The following is a 13,352-nucleotide window of genomic DNA, read 5'->3' on the forward strand; positions in this document are numbered from 1 at the left end:
TACAAACAAACAATTGTCAGGAAGTAAAACATATCAAGCTAGCTAGTAACGTCACTACTAGTAAAAGTCCAACAGTGCTTCACATAGCAAGAATTACTAAAGTTAACGTTAGCTTGCAAGTCTGTATTACAGAAATACACAGCATCTCACAAATTACATTTTCAAAGTTTAAAACTCCACATGCCCTCTTCGAAGTCGCACAAAACAACCCACAAATGAATTTGAACAATCTGGCGACACAGCTGACCGCCGACGTCCACGCACTCTCTCCGCCAACCACCCTGGCATTTGAATCAGAGAGGTGCGGGGGGCTGCCTTAATCGACAACTATGTCTTCGATGCCCGGAGAACAGTGGGTTAACTGCCTCGCTCAGGGGAAGAACGGCACTCTGTTCACAACATTGACATCAGCAAACCGCCAACCCATGTGACGTGGGATTAATCCTTTAAGAGCACACTTCTTCAGCGTGCCAGTAGCCATTGAAGGCGAGCATTTTCCCTCAGGTCAACCTGGTGAGTACAACGAGCACGCAGATGGGCTTCCCTGCAACTTTTTCTTACAGTTTGTGCAGATATTCTTCTGTTGTGCAATCCCACAATTTCTTCAGCTATCCGGCTGTCTTATCTCAAACAATTCCGCAAGTGAATAAGCCAGATGTGGATTTCCTGGGCTGGCGTGGTTACACGTGGTCTGCTGTTGTGAGGCCGGTTGGACGTATGGCCAAATTCTCTAAATGACATTGGAGGCGGCTTATGGTAGAGAAAGCAACAGCTCTGGTGGCCAGTCCTGCAGTCAGCATGCCAACTGCGCACTCCCTCATAACTTGAGACATCGGAGGCATTGTGTCATGTGACAAAACTGCACATTTTAGAGTGGCCTGTTATGTCCCCAACACAAGGTGCACTTGTGTAATGATCATGCGGTTTAATCAGCTTCTTGATATGCCACAACTGTCAGGTGGATGGATTATCTTGGCCAAGGAGAAATGCTCACTAACAGGGATGTAAACAAATTGGTGCACAACATTTGAAAGTAATATGCTTTTTGTGTGTATTGGACATTTCTGGGATCTTTTATTTCAGCTGATGAAACATGGGACCAACACTTTTCATATGTTGCTTTTATATTTCTGTTCAGTATAATATGTTGATTTTGAGTGTGAGAATGGTATATGAATAACACCCAATACCTCCTTCATTAAAGAAGGATCTTCGCATTTGACCTATAACCATACTTCACTATTGATTAAACTATTCAAATCTACAGTAATTCAGATAATTACATCACCCTTTGTCATATATTTTATGTATCCAATCAAAGCTGTGAAGTCCTGTGACATACATATCTACCATTTTGATGGCTGTCTTGTTGAACCATGATTTTCTAATTGTCTCCTTTAAATGTACTGCACATGGTTCAATTAACTAGCTAAATATATATACCATAAGTGCATGGCAACAAAAAAAGATATGACTTTAATTATACTTTTTTTCCAGTACAATTTAGTAGCAATGGAAAATGTCAAATTCTCTATTTTTGCCGTTTTTATATGTACAGAGGATCCAATACACAGGAATATGTCATTGACAACAGATTTCTGGAGGACTGTGTACTGCTATATTTGTAATACAATAAACTAGAATATTAATGGCGGAGGTTGATTTGATGCAGACGTGAGAGTAAATTCCAGTGAAACAGACCTTCAGAAACTGATCGACACTCTCATCCTAGACAGTGTTACCTCTCTTCAGCTACATAGCATTGCAGTGTATTGGAAATACATTTGAAAATACTTCTAAGTATGCATTTGTCTGGTATGAGGATAGACGGAATGGATTTTAAATTGCATTTGACACACTAATCATAGTGTTCCGTATTTACAGCCATGTGAAATTGTATGCACTCACTGATGTAAATCACTTGGGATTATTAAGTCTCAAAATCGCATAAATAATTATCAAGAACCCAGCACATTTTAAACCTTTTGATCAGCTGAACGCATTCATGCTACGTTTTTCGCAGACGTTTTACCAGGCAGGGGCACACAAAGTACGTTCTAAGCAGTGCAGTACCACTCAGAGCAGTTTGGTCTCTACAAGGGTTCATCGAGATGGAAATACAGGTATGATTTAAATCTACATGCCTTCTACAATTGCTTAAGTCATTGTCATTTACATCATTGTAATTCTGCAGAAAAAAGTGGCTGACATTTTTTGTAAATCGTGATGACATTTCACAGTGAGCATAAGCAATATTTATTCTGTTCCTCTTTTTTATTCCTTGTCATTCACAGGTGTGTGGCCGAAGTTAGGGTGTTTGATCCACGTCACATTGCATTTATGGATGACCGAGTGTCCAGCTACAAGGCTATTCCAGGCTTCAGTAAGGTACCAAGAGATGAATGCCTACTTGACCAATGCAGGACCAGCAGCACTTAGAGCCACAGTGAGTGGGGTGGTGGATTTGGATATCTTCTGGGATGGACTTCAAGAGAGACTTCCTGTGCTGAGCACCCTGGCCAAACGCTACAAAGATGCAGTCTCAAACTCAGCTGATGCTGAGCGAAGCAACAGTATCTATAAGCTTGTGTTGTCCAGCCATAGGCGGTCAACCTCTAACAATCTACGATCCTTGGTCTTCATGTACCACAACCAACAACTCTGCAGTGGAGGAATTGATATGGAGGAGGGTAGGGAAGATGAAATGGAGGATTACATTGAGATATAGGCCTAGATGAGCTATGAAATAGTCACCAACCCTCCTCTAGTTATGTTCAGAAAAAGAGCTGTGTTTGTTCAAAAAAATAAACAGCCCAAAAGATCACTTTGTCTTAAATATCACTTTTTTTCTTGGTAAAATAGCCCTTACACAGCCTGGAGGTGTAAGTCTAAACCAGATGGGATGGCGTATGGCTGCAGAATGCTGTGGTAGCCATGCTGGATAAGTGTGCCTTGAATTCTAAATAAATCACAGACAGTGTCACCAGCAATGATCCCTCACACCATAACACCACCTCCTCCATGGGAAATACGATAATTTGTTCACCCACACCGCGTCTCACAAAGACACACCAGTTGGAACCAAAAATGTCCAATTTGGACTCCCGACCAAAGGACACATTTCCACCGGTATAATATTCATTGCTCATGTTTCTTGACCGAAGCAAGTCAGTTCTTGTTATTGGTGTCTTTTAGTAGTGTTTTTTGTTGTTGCAGCAATCGACCATGAAGGCCAAGAGTGTGCAAAGCTGTCATCAAGGCAAAGGGTGGCTATTTATAAGTATAAAATATATTTGGATTTGTTTTACACTTTTTTGGTTACTATATGATTCCATATGTGTTATTTCATAGTTTTGATGCCTTCACTATTATTCTACAATGTAAACATTTGAAAAATAAAGAAAAACCCTTGAATGAGCATGCGTTCTAAAACCTTTTGACCGGTAGTGTACTTCAACAGACAAAACAAGCCTGTCAAAACAGCCGTGGAAAACTGAGAAAAACCCTGATGAGGCTCCTGACGATTTGACATTTCTGCCAGCCAAGCAGCCAGGAGTTTAACCAGAAGATCCCCTCACCTGACAGCACTCCTCTGGACTTATTCAATGTGAACACTGTCAGAACCCTCTGCCTCCACACAAACAAACAAGCTGATTCAGACAAACAACATAACACGGAAAGGGTGAAAAGAGGAAAAGCGTTGGTACAACCAAGTTTTATCATTTCATTGGAATGGTCATCCTCCGAGGTCAGCTGAAGTTTAGAAATATGATGGTATTACAGGAGGAAAATATCTTCTCAATGAGCTGTGCACGAAGGATGGGACTGCACCCATGACCCACCAAGCATTCATAGAAGAGCTTACCAACCAGATTTGTGGGGTGTCTGTTGAGCTATTAGAACAGGTGAGAAATGCACAGTTGAGGATGAGAACTACACACGTACCTGTCCCTGTCAAAACGCCTATCGCTGTCAAGAAAAAGGGTGTTGTAAAAAAGGTAATAAAGAGGTGCCTACAATGCAGGAAGAACGGAGTCCCTATGGAAACTCCATTGAAGTGCCAACAGTGCCAGGTTGCACTCTGCATCAGGCCTGACAGAAACGGCTTTCATGAAGCTCCTTTTGAGTTGAGCAAAGGACAGCAGTAAAAGAGAATCCGCTCATCTTATTTTAATAACAGATTGTCATTTTTTTTCCTGAGGTGGACAAAAGTATTTTGAATGTGCTAGTGGTGCACATTTACTACAGAGTATGGAAACCGCACCACAGAGTATGGACATTCAGCGCCCCCCCCTACGAAAATACTTTATTTGGAGCAAATAAACGTAACTCGGTGACGATAAATTGTTAACCACAAGCAGGACAGGCTATGCCCAAACAAAGCTTTATGTGGAGGTTTAGTAAGTTTACTGATGTGATGTAAACATTTACTTAATAAAAATCACCTTTGGTTAAGCATTGGAGCTATTTGTTGTGTAAAAGACCTTGTGTTAGCTGAGTATTGTAAATATTAGGAAGCAGGGGAAAGTAAGAACCTTGAACAAGTATGCCTTGTCTGAGTCAGAAGGGCCCTGTAGTGAGAGGCAGCTTGATGTAGTCCTCCAAGTACACCCCTGGACAGGACGCGCAGGGCCTTACATCCCAATCACAATTCAATACGGAAGTGGTCAGATTATGCGGATGCTACACTATAGGACTGTTTTGCTAGCACAGAATGTAATATGTTCCTGGATTCATACAATGGCATTGAGGAGTATACCACCTCAGTCATCGGCTTCATCGATAAGTGCATCGACGACGTCATCCCCACAGTGACCGTACGTACATATCCCAACCAGAAGCCATGGATTACAGGCAACATCTGCATCGAGCTAAAGGCTAGAGCTGCCGCTTTCAAGAAGTTGGACAGTAATCCGTATGTTTATAAGAAATCCCGCTGTGGCCTCAGACGAACCATCAAACAAGAAAATCAGCAATACAATGAAGATAGAATCCTACTACACCAACTCTGATGCTCGTTGGATGTGGCAGGGCTTGAAAACTATTACGGACTACAAAGGGAAACCTAGACGTGAGCTGCCCAGTGACGCGAACCTACCAGATGAGCTAAATGCCTTTTATGCTCACTTCAAGGCAAGCAACACTGAAGCATGCATGAGAGCACCAGCTGTTCTGGACGACTGTGTAATAACGCTCTAGGTAGCCGTTGTGAGCAAGACCTTTAAACCGGTCAACATTTACAAAGCCGCGGGGCCCGACGGATTACCAGGATGTGTACTTAAAGCATGCGTGGATCAACTGGCAAGTGTCTTCACTGACATGTTCAACCTCTCCCTGACCGAGTCTGTGATACCTACATGTTTCAAGCAGAACACCATATTCCCTGTGCCCAAGGAAGCAAAGGTAACCTGCCTAAATGATTACCGCCCCGTAGCACTCACGTCGGTATTCATGAAGTGCTTTGAAAGGCTGGTCATAGCTCACATCAACAGCATCCTCCCTGATACCCTAGACCCACTCCAATTTGCATACCGCCCAAACAAAGCCACAGATGATGCAATCTCTATCACACTCCACACTGCTCTTTCCCACCTGGACAAAAGGAACACCAATGTGAGAATGCCTTTCATTAACTTCAGCTCAGCGTTCAACACCATAGTGCCTACGAAGCTCATCACTAAGCTAAGGACCCTGGGACTAAACACCTCCCTCGGCAACTGGATCCGCCCCCAGGTGGTAAGGGTAGGCAACAACACGTCTGCCACGCTGTTCCTCAACACTGGGGCCCCTCAGGGGTGTGTACTTAGTCCCCTCCTGTACTCCCTGTTCACCTACGACTGCATGGCCAAACACCACTCCAACACTATCATTACGTTTGCTGACGACACAACAGTGGTAGGCCTGATCACCGACAATGACGAGACAGCCTATAGGGAGGAGGTTAGAGACCTGGCAGTGTGGTGCCAGGACAACAACCTCTCCCTCAATGTGAGCAAGACAAAGGAGCTGATCGGGGACTACAGGAAAATCCTGGTCGAACAGGCCCCCATTCAACCCTACCTCCATGTACAAATTACATCGACTAACTTGTACCCCCGCATATTGAGTCAGTACTGGTGCCCCCTGTATATAGCCTCGTTATTTTATTGTGTTACTTTTTATTATTTTTTACTTTAGTTTATTTGGTAAACATCTTCTTAACTTTCTCGAACTGCACTGTTTGTTAAGGGCTTGTATGTAAGCATTTCACTGTAAAGGTCTACACTTGTTGTATTTGGCGCATGTGACAAATAAAGTTTGATTTGATTTGATCTCCTTAATGCTGAGTGCCAAGCTGAGGTGTGTCAGGTCCCATTTTTAGAAGCTTTGTTATGATTCGACCGAGGCTTGAACCCCCAGCCTGCCAAAAACCACAAGGATACGGAGTCTGGGGGCTATCAACAACATTGCTCAGGCAGTAGGAAGCTCTCTCATCCATTTATATGCAGATGACATAGTCTTATTCTCAGCTGGCCCCTCCCTGTATTTTGTGTTAAATGCTCTATAACAAAGCTTTCTTAGTGTCCAGCAAGCTTTCTCTACCCTTAACCTTGTTCTGAACACTTCCAAAGGTCCCCCAACCTAACACATCCCTGGGTCGCTCATCTTTTCAGTTCGCTGCAGCTAGCGACTGGAACGAGCTGCAACAAACACTCAAACTGGCCAGTTTTATCTCAATCTCTTAATTCAAAGACTCAATCATGGACACTCTTACTGACAGTTGTGGCTGCTTTGCGTGATGTATTGTTGTCTCTACCTTCTTGCCCTTTGTGCTGTTGTCTGCCCAATAATGTTTGTACCATGTTTTGTGTTGCTACCATGTAATTGTCATGTTGTGTTGCTACCATGCTGTGTTGCTGCCTTGTTATGTTGTTGTCTTAGGTCTGTCTCTGTGTAGTGTTGTGTTGTCTCTCTTGTCGTGATGTGTGTTTTGTCCTATATTTATATTTAATATAGTTTTGTATTTTTTATTTTTTATTTCACCTTTATTTAACCAGGTAGGCTAGTTGAGAACAAGTTCTCATTTGCAACTGCGACCTGGCCAAGATAAAGCATAGCAGTGTGAACAGACAACACAGAGTTACACATGGAGTAAACAATTAACAAGTCAATAACACAGGAGAAAAAAAAGGGGAGTCTATATACATTGTGTGCAAAAGGCATGAGGAGGTAGGCGAATAATTACAATTTTGCAGATTAACACTGGAGTGATAAATGATCAGATGGTCATGAACAGGTAGAGATATTGGTGTGCAAAAGAGCAGAAAAGTAAATAAATAAAAACAGTATGGGGATGAGGTAGGTAAAAATGGGTGGGCTATTTACCGATAGACTATGTAAAGCTGCAGCGATCGGTTAGCTGCTCAGATAGCAGATGTTTGAAGTTGGTGAAGTCTCCAACTTCAGCGATTTTTGCAATTCGTTCCAGTCACAGGCAGCAGAGAACTGGAACGAAAGGCGGCCAAATGAGGTGTTGGCTTTAGGGATGATCAGTGAGATGCACCTGCTGGAGCGCGTGCTACGGATGGGTGTTTCCATCGTGACCAGTGAACTGAGATAAGGCGGAGCTTTACCTAGCATGGACTTGTAGATGACCTGGAGCCAGTGGGTCTGGCGACGAATATGTAGCGAGGGCCAGCCGACTAGAGCATACAAGTCGCAGTGGTGGGTGGTATAAGGTGCTTTAGTGACAAAACGGATGGCACTGTGATAAACTGCATCTAGTTTGCTGAGTAGAGTATTGGAAGCTATTTTGTAGATGACATCACCAAAGTCGAGGATCGGTAGGATAGTCAGTTTTACTAGGGTAAGTTTGGCGGCGTGAGTGAAGGAGGCTTTGTTGCGGAATAGAAAGCCGACTCTTGATTTGATTTTCGATTGGAGATGTTTGATATGAGTCTGGAAGGAGAGTTTACATTCTAGCCAGACACCTAGGTACTTATAGATGTCCACATATTCAAGGTTGGAACCATCCAGGGTGGTGATGCTGGTCAGGCGTGCGGGTGCAGGCAGCGAATGGTTGAAAAGCATGCATTTGGTTTTACTAGCATTTAAGAGCAGTTGGAGGCCACGGAAGGAGTGCTGTATGGCATTGAAGCTCGTTTGGAGGTTAGATAGCACAGTGTCCAAGGAGTTATACATGTTTTATTTTTAATCCCAGCCCCCGTCCCCGCAGAAGGTCTTTTGCCTTTTGGTAGGCTGTCATTGTAAAAAAATAATTTGTTCTTAACTGACTTGCCTAGTTAAATAAAGGTTAAATAAATACATTAAAAAAAAGGTTGTGTTAAAGAAAGGCCTACAATGAGGAGGCAAATGGCTTCAGGTTCATTTGACACATTTTTTGGGGAAGTCATGTCTTTGATCTACTGAATGTATTCATAGTGGTGTATTTTGTTTTGGGAATACAGATCTGCATCCTAGGGCTCGATTCAATCCGTAGCGCAAAATATGTGTTTGAAATGATATACGGTTGAAATTGACTGAGCCGACTTATGCAGCGTTTAACGTTAATGCAGTCTCTTTGAATGCGGAAACATTGCCTTTAAATGTCAATCACGCTATAATATCAGCGCTATGGCTTGAATCGAGTCTTTAACCTATTGAACACGTTTATACTTGTCTGAAAGGAAAATTAATTCAGTACTATCCAGTGTTTGATCAGTCTATTGTTTTTAGTCAATGGGGCCTCGCTTTTGTGTTATTGTTTTGGATTGCTAACAAAATAACCTGACGGAGTGTTCATGTTGCTTGTCAACACAGTCTTGCAGTACAGTACAGAAGCATTTTCTAGACATTGATTAGATATTTTTTTACATTTGATTATTTTACTTCCTTTTACTGCGGATTTTTAAGTCAATGTTCCTGCGTTCGCGGAGATCCCATTCGCCATAAACACTATGTCGGCTCTATCGGAGATTGCCTTTAAAAGCTTCAATGCTTGTAACCTGAGATCGGATTGAATCCCGGCTCTACACTTACTCATCTGCACTGCACAGTGCGCAATAGACCTCATGAGGGTGCCAAAGATCTGAGATTAAAAAATGGGCATGTGGTTTCAACCTGAACCATTTCTTCTTTTGAATCCCTCACAAAATATGGCTGTCATTCATCTCCAGGTATATAATCATAATCAAATTCTTGACAAAACATTTCTCAGGACAGTAGACTTGGCTAAAATTATAACATTTTTTCTTAAACATGTTTTAGAAACGTCACATGAACATGCTTGGAACATCAGAATCTGACAGCGCAAGGTATGGTTCTAAGCTAAATTAACCATGTAAATTTGCCATTTAGATTTTTATAAAAGAAAGCAATTTTAATGTATGTTCAGACCAAGTAAAAAAACACTGGACATGGTCCACTTGAAACAATGTGATTTATTCATTCCCTTAATCTTCACCTTGGGGCTGATTTCGATTTAGGAAATTACGCCTTTCTTACACACGCCTTTCTTACACACGCCTTTCCTATACACGCCTTTCCTACACACGCCTTTCCTACACACGCCTTTCTTACGCACGCCTTTCTTACGCACGCCTTTCCTACACACGCCTTTCCTACACACGCCTTTCCTACACACGCCTTTCTTACACACGCCTTTCCTACACACGCCTTTCTTACACACGCCTTTCCTACACACGCCTTTCCTATGCACTTCTCAGTAGTTGTTGGCTATTCAGGCTTACATAACAGGCTTTGCAGGTGTGGTTCCCTTGCGCATGCTGAATAAATGTAATTCAACTGCTGAAAACTCTCCTACTTGCTAGCCAAAAGTTTTCCTTGTATCACGACTTCCGCCGAAGTTGGTCCCTCTCCTTGTTCGGGCGGAGTTCTGCGTCGAAGTCACAACCTTCTTTCTAGCCATCACCGATCCACCTTTCATTTTCCATGGGTTTTGTCTTGTCTTCCTCACACCTGGTTCCAATTCCATCAATTACATGTGTATTTAACCCTCTGTTTCCCCCCATGTCCGTGTTCGGAATTGTTTTCTTGTAGTGCTTGTGCACGTTATACTGGTGGATTACCGGGTTTTGTTTGACCCATTGATTGATTATTCTGTTTACGGTGTTTTTTATGTTTATTAAACGATACCGTTGTAAATCAGTTTTTGCTATCCTGCGCTTGACTTCTGCCACCAGTACGCACCACGTTACACCTTGTGGGGTTTTCATTCAAAGGGGTTTTCAGTACATGTATTTTAAACCATCCCCTTTAATATGATAGTCTCAGAGGTCCGTTAAAAGCGCAGAGAGCATCATGAAGAACAAGGAACACACCAGGCAGGTCCGAGATACTGTTGTGAAGAAGTTTAAAGCCGGATTTGGATACAAAAAGATTTCCCAAGCTTTAAACATCCCAAGGAGCACTGTGCAAGCGATAATATTGAAATGGAAGGAGTATCAGACCACTGCAAATCTACCAAGACCTGGCCGTCCCTCTAAACTTTCAGCTCATACAAGGAGAAGACTGATCAGAGATGCGGCCAAGAGGCCCATGATCACTCTGGATGAACTGCAGAGATCTACAGCTGAGGTGGGAGACTCTGTCCATAGGACAACAATCAGTCGTACATTGCACAAATCTGGCCTTTATGGAAGAGTGGCAAGAAGAAAGCCATTTCTTAAAGATATCCATAAAAAGTGTTGTTTAAAGTTTGCCACAAGCCACCTGGGAGACACACCAAACATGTGGAAGAAGGTGCTCTGGTCAGATGAAACCAAAATTGAACTTTTTGGCAACAATGCAAAATGTTATGTTCGGCGTAAAAGCAACACAGCACATCACCCTGAACACACCATCCCCACTGTCAAACATGGTGGTGGCAGCATCATGGTTTGGGCCTGCTTTTCTTCAGCAGGGACAGGAAACATGGTTAAAATTGATGGGAAGATGGATGGAGCCAAATACAGGACCATTCTGGAAGAAAACCTGATGGAGTCTGCAAAAGACCTGAGACTGGGACGGAGATTTGTCTTCCAACAAGACAATGATCCAAAACATAAAGCAAAATCTACAATGGAATGGTTCAAAAATAAACAGTTAGAATGGCCAAGTCAAAGTCCAGACCTGAATCCAATCGAGAATCTGTGGAAAGAACTGAAAACTGCTGTTCACAAATGCTCTCCATCCAACCTCACTGAGCTCGAGCTGTTTTGCAAGGAGGAATGGGGAAAAATTTCAGTCTCTCGATGTGCAAAACTGATAGAGACATACCCCAAGCGACTTACAGCTGTAATCGCAGCAAAAGGTGGCGCTACAAAGTATTAACTTAAGGGGGCTGAATAATTTTGCACGCCCAATTTTTCAGTTTTTGATATGTAAAAAAAGTTTGAAATATCCAATAAATGTCGTTCCACTTCATGATTGTGTCCCACTTGTTGTTGATTCTTCACAAAAAAATACAGTTTTATATCTTTATGTTTGAAGCCTGAAATGTGGCAAAAGGTCGCAAAGTTCAAGGGGGCCGAATACTTTCACAAGGCACTGTAACTCTAGTGAATTTATCCTCTGCAGCATTGGTAACTCTGTGTCTTCCTTTCCTGTGGCGGTCCTTATTAGAGTCAGGTAGCCTAGTGGTTAAAGCGTTAGGCCAGTAACCGAAAGGTTACTGGATTGAATCCCTGAGCTGACAAGGTAAAAATCTGTCATTCTGCCCCTGAACAAGGCAGTTCCACTGTTCCTCAGTAGGCCGTCATTGTAAATAAGAATTTGTTCTTAACTGACTTGCCTAGTTAAATTTCATCATAGTGCTTGATGGTTTTCGCAACTGCACTTGAAGAAAGTTGTTGACATTTTTTAAGTAATGATGGACTGTTGTTTTTCTTTGCATATTTGAGCTGTTCTTGCCATAATATGGACTTGGTATTTTACCAAATAGGGTTATTTTCTGTATACCATCCATACCTTATCACAACACACCTGAATGGCTCAAACGCATTAAAAAGGAAAGAAATTCCACAAATGAACTTTTAAAAAGGCACACCTGTTAATTGAAATGCATTCTAGGTGACTACCTCATGAAACTGGTTGAGAGAATGCCAAAAGTGTGCAAAGCTGTCATCAAGGCAAAGGGTGGCTACGTTGAAGAATCTCAAAGATAATAAAAAAAGATACTACATGATTCCATATGTGTTATTTCATAGTTTGTCTTGCCTATTATTCTACAGTAAAAATAATGAAAAAAAACCTGGAATGAGTAGGTGTCCCCGAACCTTTGACTGGTACTGTATCTGTTTGGGCTTCTTGCAGTCAAATTCCAGTGTACAAATTATTTGTAATTATGTTCCGGCCCCCGACCAACCGCTCAAGAAGAAATCGGCCCCTGGCTGAATCTAGTTGATGATGCCTGTTGTAGCCTATACCAACTGAAGGGAACTAACAGTGAATTGGCAGTTTAATATGTATTATTAGGCCTACTGACAGAAATAGGAAACAGAGAAAGTCGGGGTAGCCTATAATTAAGAAATTCGAGAGTGCCCATCCATGCAACTTCAAAGGCCATACAGTTGAAATTCTGCATAACGGCACAGCATTTTATAAACTTTACTGTGGGAAAGGTGATATGTTGATGTGTTTGCGTTTGCAGCCATATGCCTGGTTTCACATTTGTCTCCACAAATGATAGGGTGAAATATATCCAAAACAAGGCATTTACAATTCCCTTATCCAAACGGATTACTAATGCACCTAGCTTTTATCATGTTGTAAATTACAGTGCATGGAGAACGGTGTTATTTCTATCGGAAAAAATAAATATGATTTTTGCATTTGGAACCGATAGGTTCGCTAGACCATATTCATGGTTTCCTTGTGCGAAAGGTAGTGGAATAATTAGGGAATTAAGGTCAGAATACGTCGTATTTGTACACACGTTCATTTATTCGATGGCCACCTGAACAAATAGCGGGATAATGGCACGCGATTGTCATGCTTAAATTCAAGGTGTCACACCCTGATCTGTTTCACCTGTCTTTGTGATGGTCTCCACCACCCTCCAGGTGTCGCCCATCTCCCCCATTATCCCCTGTGTATTTATACCTGTGTTCTCTGTTTGTTGCCAGTTCGTCTTGTTTGTCAAGTCAACCAGTGTTTTTGTGTCAGCTCTTGCTTTTCCCCAGTCTCTCTTTTCTCGTCCTCCTGGCCTGACCCTGTACCCTGAGCCTGCCTGCCGTCCTGTACCTTTGCCCCACCTCTGGATCACTGACCTCTGTCTGACCTGACCCTGAGCCTGCCTGCCGTCCTGTACCTTTGCCCCTGTTGCTGTAATAAACATTGCTACTTCGACACGGTCTGCATCTGGGTCTTACCTT

The 13,352-nt window shown here is 42.4% G+C and overlaps 1 long non-coding RNA gene across 1 annotated transcript; it reads left to right on the forward strand.

Moving 5' to 3' along the window:
- The first annotated feature begins 218 nt into the window (after positions 1-218).
- On the forward strand, positions 219-2,881 carry LOC109875806 (uncharacterized). The gene is made up of 3 exons (XR_002252876.2): positions 219-513; positions 2,024-2,123; positions 2,295-2,881. It is a non-coding gene; the product is annotated as an uncharacterized LOC109875806 (long non-coding RNA).
- The last annotated feature ends 10,471 nt before the right edge of the window (positions 2,882-13,352 follow it).

The sequence above is a fragment of the Oncorhynchus kisutch genome, linkage group LG14, assembly GCF_002021735.2.
Source record: "Oncorhynchus kisutch isolate 150728-3 linkage group LG14, Okis_V2, whole genome shotgun sequence".
Classification (NCBI taxonomy): Eukaryota; Metazoa; Chordata; class Actinopteri; order Salmoniformes; family Salmonidae; genus Oncorhynchus; species Oncorhynchus kisutch.